This window comes from Oryzias latipes, chromosome 3 (assembly GCF_053564925.1).
Source record: "Oryzias latipes strain Hd-rR chromosome 3, Olatipes_Hd-rR_3.1".
In the NCBI taxonomy this organism is placed as follows: Eukaryota; Metazoa; Chordata; class Actinopteri; order Beloniformes; family Adrianichthyidae; genus Oryzias; species Oryzias latipes.
Window position 1 is genome coordinate 6,524,586 of NC_136239.1, and position 12,673 is coordinate 6,537,258.

The window sequence follows — 12,673 nt, forward strand, 5'->3', positions numbered from 1 at the left end:
GATTAGTTTATAACATCTTGATGCTCAGACAATGTCTGTTAAGTCCTGACTGCAGTTTAGGTACTGAAGCAGACATCATTTTCTTCCCTTTTTTGAAAACATTATTAAATTTTGCAATCACAAGTGTGCGTCATTGTGATTAAAAATGTTATAAGTTCTTTGGCACTAAAAACAACCTGTTGAGATTCTTTACATTGAATAAAACCTTCAACACTGAAAATATGAGAAACAGATCTAAAATTCTAAAAAAGGAAATATGAAAAAGGGACACACACACAGTGTGAGGGTGTGTATGTGTTGGAGGGGGTAGTACAAACAAAAGTTCTGAAAAGCCTGGCTTTTTCCCTCCAAATAAAAGACAGCAAGTGAGTGAAAGAGGGATGAATAGGGGAAAGCAAAGGGAGAGAGGAGGCTGTGTGCTTCTCTGGCATGCAGCCCTTGAATTACCACAGCAGATGGTGTGTGTGCGCGTGTGTGTCTGTGAAACACAAAGAGCCCAGGAAGTGGTGGATGAGTGGCGTGCTGAGGCGCGAACTGCAAGACCTTGTGTCAATCATGGCCCTTTACTGCCTGCTTCACTGTGCAGCTGGACACACTGTCTGCTGCAATCACTCACAGTCTGCCCTCAAAGTTTGTGGATGTTCCACAGGGGATGAACACGAGACTGCAATTTATTTCCTTACATTCAAGCTGCCTGCTACTCTATGGTGAAAAAGAACATGGACCATTTTTAAAAAAAGAGAAAGAGCTACTGGAAAGCCTCTTGGTACCAAACTCACTTTTCCTGACATACCCATTTTAAAATACCTGAGCACTGCTCACCTAAATTTTCTTTTTGCAGCTCCAAAAGTCTACACTTTCAGACTCTTTATTTATTTTCTTCAATAAGATGTTCACATGAATTAAATAAATACATTAATTAATACTGTATGTGTTTTCTCAGTATACTAGAGTTTATTAGTAGCATGCACACCATCAGTATATTTTTGTGCATTTACCAACAGTTTGAGCTACGGATGCTGCTTGCTGCAGGTGAGGCTGAGGTTCTGCTCCTGGATCTGTGAGGCCAAACAGGCAATCCAGGAATCACAGCTTTATGTACACCAGACAGGCAACTGGGGAGAGGCCATCTACTCAAATTTACAGGAAAGAAACAACAGACTTAAATGTTTATTTGCTTTAGTACTATTGGGTCATGTTAATCTCATTCATATATCTGAAAGAGTCTTTGTTAAATGTTTTGTCTGGTGGTCTGATTAGCCGCCATATACAGTATGTTCCTCTTCCTGGTAGGTCAGTTTGCCTCTGTTAATCTTTTTGTCAAGCTAATACAGTTAAAGTTTAGCCATTTTGAGTAATTTCTGCTTCTGTTGACTTTTTCTGATGGCCTAGCTTGTGTACTTTTTTTCCCTTTATTTTGAGACAAATGAAATCTTCATTTTTGATCGAGTTTCGGTGGTCCTCATTTGGCTGCTCTGTCCGTCACACTCAGTAGCTGCGTTTACATGGGCAAAAGTAATCGAAAAGAATGCCTGATCGGAAGAAAAATGCGTCATGTAAACACGCTGTTCGGAATAGTCTGCCCCGATCAGACTCGTTCGGATCAAAATTTCTTTGCGATCGAGATGGAGGGGTTATGCCGATTGTTTATCCAATCGTTGTTCATGTAAACAGTTCATTCCGATCGTGTGTCACTTCTGCTCTGGTTTAACGTCATGCATAGACGGTGTTTTGCTCCAGAGAAAGCTTTGGAGCTCAAACAGGACCGACCGGCTGCTCTGCGGAGGCCCGGTGCAAAGCGCCGCTCTGCCCTCGCCCCGCGGGCTCTCCGCCTCTCCCCTCTCTTACACCCCTCACGAGGGGGGGTCAGGAAGGAGCGCTTCGTGCCCCGTGACGTCTGGACCCCACGCGGTCCGGGCTCGGTTGCCGGTGGACCGAGCGAACCGTGTCTCTGTGCAGAGCATCTGGATTAATAACTTTGTGTTTGAGGGGAGGGGAGGGGAGGATGCTTTGTTACGTGTGCGTTTTATCCCTTTGTTATGTGTGGAAGAATTCGGACTGCGATCCGTCGCGCCACTCTGGGTTAGCGGCTGCCGGACTCAGGAGAACCGTGTGTACGAGCAGAGCTCGGTCCGCCAGCTCACACAGCGGCTTTGGGGCTGTGTGCGAACTTTTCAAAGCAGCATGTCGCTCAGTCCTTAGAAACTGTTCAAACAATCACGTGGATTTGTGTTTCCAGTCGTGTCCCGACAAAATAAAGGCTGATGTTGTTCCCACATATTTACGTGCAGCCAAGATGCAGATTGTGGCATTTCCCGCATGGATTTTGTGTTCATTAAACAAAGCTAATGTTGTTAGTGCATGTTAGCGTCTCTCAACACTGGCTTCTTCCGGCATCGTTCTTCCACAAAAAAAAGCACTGACCACACGGATTAAAAATAAAATGATGAGTGAACAGGCGCTTCATAATATTAATAACATTAATAAAAGAACGTTTGGAAGATCGTCTCGTTTTTTACAGAGTTGCTGCATAAATGCATATGGCAGCAAAGTTTGTTTACTGTGGTACTCATTTCCTTTTCTGGTATTTTCAACACTACTGCGCATGCCCAAATGATTTATTCCGACCGAAAGTGTGACCCATGTGAACGTTTCTTCTAATCGGACAAAGGTTTTCTGTGCCCATGTGCACGGTTGAATTTTAATCCGACCATTGATCCAATCAAGATATTTTGCCCATGTAACCGCGGCTAGTGTCAGTGTTAGTCAGCCAGCCTGTTTCAAAGTGAAGAGGATTTTGTAGAGGGGAAGAATGTAATGTCCTCCAATGGCATTCTCTGTTTACATCTCCTTTGTGTATGTTTTTCAGTCATTTGTCTGTCCTGCCCTGGAATGGCCTCTGCCTGCCTACTGTCTGAACTTCTGCCAATCTAGTGAGGAAACTCTGATACCAGAACTGTCGAAGGTCAAAGGAGGAAGTCTTCTTCTGGAACCAACCACTTCTTAAAGACTTTGTTGCCTCAGCCTGTTGTTCAGTTGTTTCCTGGCTGCTCAAGGCTGATGGGAGCCTGCTCCATGCTGCCCCTCTTCTGTGAGGAGGATCTGGTACCACATCTGTCAGCCAAGGTTTCTGCCTGTGTGCAACTCTGAAAAAAGATGTAAACCTTTGTTCTTCTCTAGCATCTGGGTGTTTTTGCCTTTTGGGGATTCAGTTCTTCCTTATCTGCTGACGTATGAATATATACCAAGAAGACTAGTCCTAGGACGCTGGGACAGTCTGTGGAGCCTTGTCTGTGTTGTATGGATAATTCTTCCAGTGTTGCTAGGGGTTGACACCTTGGGACTACAGTGGCCATCCTGCACCATGACATCAAACACACTTTCGAGTTATCCTGCATTGGTAATGGTTGTAGAATGCACATCAGTTTAGAGGTAAAGCTTTGTTTCTCATTGTATTGCTACATAGATGTTGGCCACACAGCCTGGTGACTTTATCTGTGGTCTAATGACAGGTTAGATAGTAATTTAAAGTCCCATTAGCTGTCACACACCTTAGTGTGGGAAATTTGTTCTCTGCATTTGACCCATCCCCCAGGAGAGCATCGAGCTGCAGTCAGAGAACCAACTGATGGCCTAACCCCCCATCTCCAACCATCTAATGCAGAGTTTCAAGCAGAGATGCATTGGATCCCAATTTTAATGTTTACCACCACTCTACCTATGGGCCACTGAGTTGTCTGCCATTTTTATTGACTTAGGTAAAGCTTTTGACCATGTTAATCACTTTTGCATTATTGACAGAACTTTCAGCTTAGCTTCTCAAATACCTTTGTCTTCTGTTTGTGGTTTCCTCAGTTTCAGAATCTGCTGGAATTTGTCAGTAGAGTAAAACGGTCGAGTTACAGAGTCACGGTAATTCAGAGCATGTTCCTACCATTGGCTCCAATGTTAAAAGATAAAACTTCCATGTGAAGACCTTGGCATGAAGTGGACAATGAATGATACACAAAATGTTGTTTTTCTTTTGTTGGTTATTCTCATTTTCAGCTAATTTTAGGTAAGTAAGATAAAAATTACACTTTTGTAAATAAATATCTGTTAAATTAGAGTGATTTTCAAACAACACAGCCAATAAAAAATACAATTCTAAAAGGTAAATGTCCTTGGGCATTTTTGTGCGTTCAAGCATAGAGTTAACATGTTTATACTTTTATACTACAAAAAAGGTAACCTAGGATTCGCTGCCAGGGAAGGATCCTTTGTTTTAAAACAATGTTCTAAGAAAAAAGGTAGGCAGATGAAAACGGCAGGAAAACATGGTCTCTGTCTACCACTTAACAGTTTGTCAGCAGTGACAAGGAGGTGTGTAATGTGAGAGGAACACAGGAATGAAGAACTCAACAGCTAATTTGGCAAAAAAAGGACTAAAAAAAGTCAGCAATGCTAACACAAACTAGCACAAAAAACATTTTTATAGTGCAAAGACAACGTTCAAAGTAAAAAAAAGATAACATTGCTAACCTGTAGGATGCATTTGATGTGAAATACTACTAGTTGAGATAGCCAGAGCACTAAAGGTGTGTGTGTCTACTGGATTCAACAGGTGTGTGACTTGTAAGAATGACAGGTAATCCACTAGCAGCGGTAATAGTGTCACCACGGGGTGAGCCATGTAGAAAACCACATAATGTCTCAGAAGATTTCAGGAAAATGTATTCATTGCCTTTGTGGGATTTCTTGTAATCCAAATTCTCTCTTTAAGGGCAAAATGATGAACTGGAAGTGTTAATCTCAACCAGAGTCTGACCATCTTGATCTCACACAAGGGGCTTGAATTTACAAGTGTATTCATAAAGAGAAGCAAGAGGGACTTGGACGGCTCAGACAGATGGCTGGTCCAGTCATCACACTCAATAACAGCACTTGGGTTAATGCTGCACAAATTACTAACACTATCCTTGAGGAAGGTGACATCAGTAGAAATAACAGGTTGATCAGTGTGGAGAGCCTTAGAGGCCACACATTAAATGAACTTAAACAACACTTGTAGCATTAATTTGACTGGACAGTGAAAGCAGGCTGTATCAGGATTGAATGACTTTGGAGAGACAGAACAAACAATTTGTTTAACAGGCATCGATTCTGCAAGTTCTTTCACCTAAAAAGATGAGTTTGGTCTGTAATGTTCTTCCAGGATTAAGTTCAACTCTGAGAGACAGAATGTGAATAAAAGAATAGAAGAAATTATAATTTTTTGCTATAATTAAGCAGAAAATAATCTTTTGGTCAAAAACAAAAACTCACCTCAGTACTGTAATGTAAACCTGATTGGCATTGAGATGGTAATGGAGAAGTGACCAGATTGTCATGGTTTGGGTTTCTTTGTATTGGTTTTTACTTTCCGTATTTTTTCAGTCATTTTTGAGTTCTGTTTCCTGTTTTATTTTGAAAGGTTTCCTGTTTTGTCATGTTTTCGAGTTTTACTTCCTTGGTCCCAATCTGCCCTGATCATGATCACCTGTGTCTTGTCAGTCTTGTCTGTATATAAGTCTTGTCTCTGCCTTCCTCTTGTGCTGGTCCATCAATGTCTCTCATGTAATGTCTCTAACGTTTTTATCGGCTCTTCCCTTCTGCCATATTCATGTTTTGCCCACAGTGAGTTTAGTTCTGTTTTCCTGCTCTGCAGCGTCTTTTGTTTGTTATTAAACCCCTTGCCCTGGAACTGTGTGCCTACCGTCTCTGCATTTTGGGTCCTTCATGCTCCCCCAGCCCCCCCCAACTTGACACAGATGTTGTATTACTGGATAAAGAACAGAGGAAAGCCGAAATGGATGTGGTAGTACCAAGTGACGGGTACATCAGGAAGAAGGAACTGGAGAAATACCAGGGTCTCAGAGAAGAACTGGAGAAAGCCTGGTAAGTGAAGGTGACAGTGGTAATTGGAGCACTCGGGGCAGTAACCCCCAACCTGGAGGAGTGGCTACAACAGATCCCTGGAAAGACCTCAGACCTCTCAGTCCAGAAAAGCGTAGTGCTAGGAACAGCTAATTTACTGCGCAGGACCCTCAAGCTCCCAGGCCTCTGAGCTTAGAGGAGAAACCAACCGAAGGGTCTGAAGGTCTGTCTGTTAGCTAGCTACCCTAATAACTTAATCCTTTAGCAAAAATAATTAATTATAATTTGCTCTCTAACTCTGTGTCCTTATCGTCTTTCCTTTTTATCCATCCATCCATTTTCTTAACCCACTGTATCCCTTACAGGGTCACAGGGTTGCTGGAGCCTGTCCTGACTACTGTTGGGGAAATGCTGGGTACAACCTAGACAACTTGCCAGTCTTTTGCTGGGTACATAATCACTCCCACACACACTCACACAGGCACACCTAGGGACACTGTAGAGCAGGGGTGTCAAACTCCAGGCCTGGAAGACCAGCCTCCTGCTGGTTTTCCGAAATCCTGGCTTATCGGCTGCTGATTACCTGGATCAGGTTTGTGTAGCCAATAAGGAGCTTCAATGGTAGCAACAGGGTGGTTGCAAAACATGTTAGAAACAGCCCCTAAAGGCCTGGATTCCTGCTTTAGAGTAACCAATCAACATGTGTTTTTGGACGATGGGAGGAAGTCAGAGCGACAGAGAAAACCTCTCATGCACAAGGAGAACATGCAAACTCCACATAGAAAGGACCTAGCCAGGATTCAAACCAGGGTCTTCTCACTTCGAGGTGAGAGCGCTAACCGAGAGGAGACAAAGAATCTGTACAATAAATCATCAGTGTCTAGTTAGTGAAATGCAGTAAGTGGAGTTCCATGAAATAAGATTGAGCAATCTACTGTAAAGAAACGGTGGCAGTTGTACCGGAAGCTTAACTTTTATGAATGGTGGTTAGCAAGGCCAATAGCTTGACAGTTCACCTCACAGGGATGTGGTGGGGGCTGGAGGGGGTTCAGAAGGAAAAGGAAGAGAGTATAGAAGCCAACGGAAGCCATCGCAGGTTACCTTTCAGCAAACAGTTCCGTCTATCACAGTGTAGCAACAACATTTCATTAACCCCACCCAGAAGTCATTTTACTAAATCCAACAGCTGCAACATCTCATTGGTTTTAGTGTCGTCCTTCCTTCATTCGAGGAAATAAAATCTATATATTTTTAAAATGTAAATTTTGTTATACATGTGTGTTCTATGATTACTTTTTTCTGTGTGAGTTTTTGAACGTTTCTTTGGTAAAAAAAATAAAAGAAAAGCAAAAAATAGATAAATAAATAGATAAAATTAAAGAAAACGTTTTAAAAAAAAGTAGGGAATTTGGAAATGTCCTGTTCAAATACACGAAAAAGTGCCTCCCCAGAATCCAGACTGTGCGGCACACACTGACTGAGTTGCAGCTGAGGCATCACCTTGCTGTCTCAGTCTTTCTGTTATCATTTAAGACGCTTTATTTTTAATTGCTTCATTTGTTTATTTCTTGCTGACTGTCAGATTACCTTTGTGCCAGTCTTTTTTGTCCACTAAAATGCACACTAAACAATACACTAGGTGAGGCCTGCAGCAGGCATCCCTCAAGACAGAGGGTGCTGGTGATCCCAGAGAACATTACACCGTAGCTAAAATATAACAGGATTAGCAGTAGCAAGGCAAGTGCAGCCGTCCAGTTCTTTAATAATGTTTAGCATCCTCCTCTGACTGGAAGATTACGTGTCTAAACGTAGGAATTTGTGAAGACAGGTCACTCAGAAGGAGTGGCGGACAGACTTCATTTAGAAGTAAAGGTAAGTAATCTAAACTAATAACTTTTTTGTTGATTTTTTTATGCTACATTTTGTAAAGAAAGGAAGAAAAATGTTGAAATGAAATTTTAAACACCTTTAACTGTTGCCAATCAAATGATGAATAAGCCAGTGTTTTTCAACCTTTTTTGAGCCACGGCACACTTCAACCTTGACAAAAATCCCGCGGCACACCGGCATTAAAAAAAAAAAAAAAGGAGAAACTCCGTCTATGATCTCACATGCATTTTTGTGATAATTGTGGCAGAAAAAGCTGGAAGCTGCAGCTGTTTTTTTTAAGATGTGATAAAAGTTAAGTTAAAAGAATTAAAAACTGTTTGATTTGTGGTCGTTGTGGTTTCACTACATTAAGAGGAGAGAGTAGTGCGCCCAGACGCTCACACACGCTTTAACCAAATGCATCATGGGAGATGTAGTTTAATAATCCGCCGAACGCAGAGAGACTAGCGTCTCTGAGCTTCATTGTTTTGTTCACTTGTTCCACGGTCTGACACCGGATTCTGTGGAAAGCTACACCGCTTAAGACGAGTTTTAGCTGGTATTTTTGTTAGAACTGAGAGACTTTTCCAGCAGAATTCAGAACAAGGAAGTGAAGATTTTAACCACTTCTGATTGGTCAGACCGATGACATGTGATTAAAATCCCAAGACTGATTGGTGGAGACAGTTAAAGGGGCGGAAATTTTCCTAACAGCGGAAGCTGCGGCTAAATCGCGGTACTGTCATCCTTATAAAATGTATTTTATAGAATCAAATAAACACAAAGAAAAAAGTATTTTACGATCTTTCATATTCCCAAGTTCTTAGTGTTTTATCAGGGCCTGTAGGGATGAACAAAGAACTGAAATCCTGGAGATGGAAAATGTTGTTAAAACAGCTAATGAGGGCAATTTCCCACGGCACACTTGACTATCTCCCACGGCACACTAGTGTGCCGCGGCACACTGGTTGAAAAACACTGGAATAAGCTACTCTGTATGGTTCATATGTTTGTGAATCTGACTGATGATATCAGTGCAACATCTGCCGGGAACCTCACCGCACGTGACAAACGCATTTCTTCACATGGAGTACTTTTACGTTTACATTTAAATTTAAACTTTTGTTGTGCCTGACTTTTTATTTTATTTTATTTAACCTTGGCATTCAGAGCAGACAACAATGTAAGAATTTAATTGTACAGGGAAACCCGTTTCATTACTGTGCATATGATAATAAACCCTTTGAAACTGAAACTTTAAAGTTATAAAACCTATGTTGTTATGTATTGTGTGAGCGCCGCAGCCATGCACTAATGTAGATAACTGGCGACTATTGATGATGTCATAGAGCGGTGATTTGAAGACACTGGTTGTGTCCAAATATATATACTATATAGTGCACTACATAGGGTGTTTGCCATTTTGTATTGCTGTCTGAATCTACAATTCCAAAATCCAGTGCCCTAGAAAATTTACAGAAGTTTCTGCAAAAAACCATTGGGCATCGACTCTCACTAGATTGGCAAATATAGACCACAATGCATTGCATCCGAACATTTTTTGTCCAAAAATGTATTTAAATTTATTGTTTTTATAAAATATGAACATTTTATCTTCAAAAGACAGTGGACTCATAAATGAGCGTCGCAAAACGCTCATATCAATTATATTTTAACTCTGTGAAATCGATGACATCATATTCACCGTTAAAAAAAAAAAAAAAGTAGAGAGCATGCTGTCTGAACTGCTTTTAAAATCCAGGGCACTAAATTGTAGCACTATCTAGTTTTTTTAGTAGTTAGGGGTTAAGGTGGGAATTCGGACACAACCACTGTTTTTCCATAACTCTCCACTTGGAGGGCTGGTAGAAGCTGAAAAGGAAAGGGGAAGAATTCTGATTCGGCCTGTGCCTGTGACCCTGTGACCTTTTTTTAACAGTTACTTAACAGGAGAAATTTCGTATTCAAGGCAAGGGAACGTCATATTCAAGACAGACATATGTAACGTAAAACTAAACAATATATTCTTTTTTTTTCAAAGTCTTCCTCAATTTGTGCACAATTTGTTTGGACAGTTATCTTACCCCATAGAGAAATAAAATAAAAAGACATGTTTTCCAAACCACCTGTATTTAATAAACTCAGTGATTTTTGTTGGTTGTACTAAGCTAAAATAGCCTTCCTGAAACTGAAAGCCCACTTTCATTCCTCAGGCAAACAAAAGTCAGAGTTTTATCTTTAACTCAATCTCTCAAAGAAAGTCTGGATCTTTGCTTTAAGCTCTTCTGCACTGCACAGGTTCATAATCAACCTGATTGCTCCTGTAATGTCTGCAACACATTTGGGGGAAGAGCACTTTTGTTAGGCAGTGTTGTGTTTTGGGGGTGAAAGCTTCTACGTGTCCTGTTAATAAGATTGTTAGATATGGTCAGTTTTTGGTAACGCTTCTTCGGGCAGGCTGCTGACCCTGTCCTGCGTTTGTTTTTCTGTTTAGGTTGTGCTTCTTTAATTGTTCCAACCAGTTTCTTTCTTTTGGCTACTGCTAAAATCAACCCACAAAAATCCCAGTCAGGCTAAATTGAGAAAGAAAATTCCGTTTTAAATGAAATGTTTGTTTCCATGTTCACAGTTGTTTGTGTTTTCCCACTGACCTACCACCAAGTAGAGCTTCTCTGAGCTTTAAATGAGAATAATTGAAAGGTCATTTGTTCTGTGATTATAGAGACATAACTTTATACTTACACTTTGAATAAATAGAAAACTAATTCAGTACTAATTCTAGTGCTGGGACATCCTCCCTTTGTTGGCATGCTAGGAATGTCAGCAGTAATTTTTGTGTATTGTCTCCTCATGTTGCTTCAAGTTTCTGCTCTGTTCTCCTCCCTCCTCTTTTTAAACCTTGTAATCACTCTGCCCACTCAGTCAACACATCTGCGGCATTAATGTCCCACGCATGAAAACGGTTCATAACAGCCCTTCATCTTCCCTTCAGCAAACACTTTAATCCTCACATTTACCTGATTGAGAACTCCAGAGTGGAATGAGACCAACACAATGAATCCAAACAAAAGTTATACAGTTTTATTGAACGTATTCAAACATCATTTCTTTTCTGAGGGAGAGAGCAACACATCTGATTGACAAAGTAAGGGGTCATCCTGTCTCAGAGTCATACAAAAACACCAGAGCACACTTTTTCCTGCATGTTCCTTCAAACAATATTTAATAAAATGTAATATTTTTAACATCACATTGATCATCCTAAATGTTCTCCAATGCGCAGTTACTCAGGGCTGCATTGGGGTGTAAAGGTTACCGCTGTCTCCTCACAGAAAGATGATGACTAGACAGTTACTCACAGCTTGAAGCCACTGCATGTCTGTACCATAAGGTTTGCATACTGACAGCGACATAAATAAACAAAGATCATTTCTCTTCAAATTTTACTGAACATTTCAAGAACACAATAGTAGTGTTTATATGGTGGTAATGCAATATTTGCCTCTGTATAATCTGCTTCGGAGCTCCCTGGATTTCTTTAGTACCAGTTTGTCTTCCTTTCCTTTTCTGGATCTCACAAACAGCTGTGTGCAAGATGAATATCCAACAATACCCAACATCTGCAATCATTAGAAATATTTAATTTGTACAGTAAAGCTGAATATGTTCCTTCCTGTAGATAGCGATAATAAACATACAGTCTATACATACTTTATAAGTTCCACCTTTTTAGTGCCAGGTTGGACCCCCTTTCGCCTTCAGAACTGCTTTAACCCTTGTGCTATCTTAGATGACCCCCCCCCACCCTTCCATTGACGTGTTCTCCCTACCATGACAAAGGTGGATTAAGGTGGAAAGATTTCATGTAATCCATGGACACCAGTGAAGATCACAAATCATTGAAGAAAAAAGGTTTAGCGCACTGTCTAGTGGGTCTAGATGACCCAACTCCCAATGGTAAAATGCCTAGGATAACACAAGGGTTAATCCTTGGTGGCATGGATTCAACAAGGTACTGGAAACATTCCTGTGTTTGGTCCATATTGACATGACAGCATCACACAGTTGCTGCAGATTTGTCGTCTGATCTCCCGTTGCATCCCATAGGTTCTCTATTGGGTTGAGATCTGGTGACTGTGGAGGTCATTTGAGTCCAGTGAACTCATTGTCATGTTCAAGAAACCAGTCTGACATGATTCCAGCTTTATGACATGGCGCCTCATCCTGCTGGGAGTAGCCATCAGAAGATGGTTCACTGTGGTCAGAAAAGTTTGGACATGGTCAGCAACAATACTCAGATAGGCTGTAGTGTTGGAACCATGCCCCACACCATGACACCACCAACACTAGCCTGAACCGTTAAAATAAGGCAGGATGGATCCATGCTCTTATGTTGTTGTTGCCAAATTCTCCAGCAGGGGGCTTGCGCTGTAAACAGCTCCGACCTACATCCAGTGACTTGCGTCTGTGAGCCGTGACACCAGTCTCATGGGTCGCGGCTCAAAGGGACAAAATGAATCCATCATGTCATCCAACGCTCAATTTATGGCATGAATTTACATTGAAGTTTTGGGGAGCCGGCTTGCGGGTTACAGCAGTGGCGGCTCACGACACGTGAGTCAGGTAAGCCAAGTAGGTCGGAGCTGTTTACAGCGCATACTGTCTTTTAAATTCTGACCCTACTGTTAGAATGTCACAGCAGAAATGGAGACTTATCAGACCAGACAATGTTTCTCCAATCTGCTATTGTTCAGTTTTGGTAAACCTGTGTGAACTGCAGCTTCAGTCTCCTGTTCTTAGCTGACAGAAGTGGCACCTGGTGTGGTTTTCTGCTGCTGTAGTCCGTCTGCCTCAACGTTGGACATGTTGTGCGTTCAGAGATGCTCTTCTGCAGACCACAGTGGTTCTG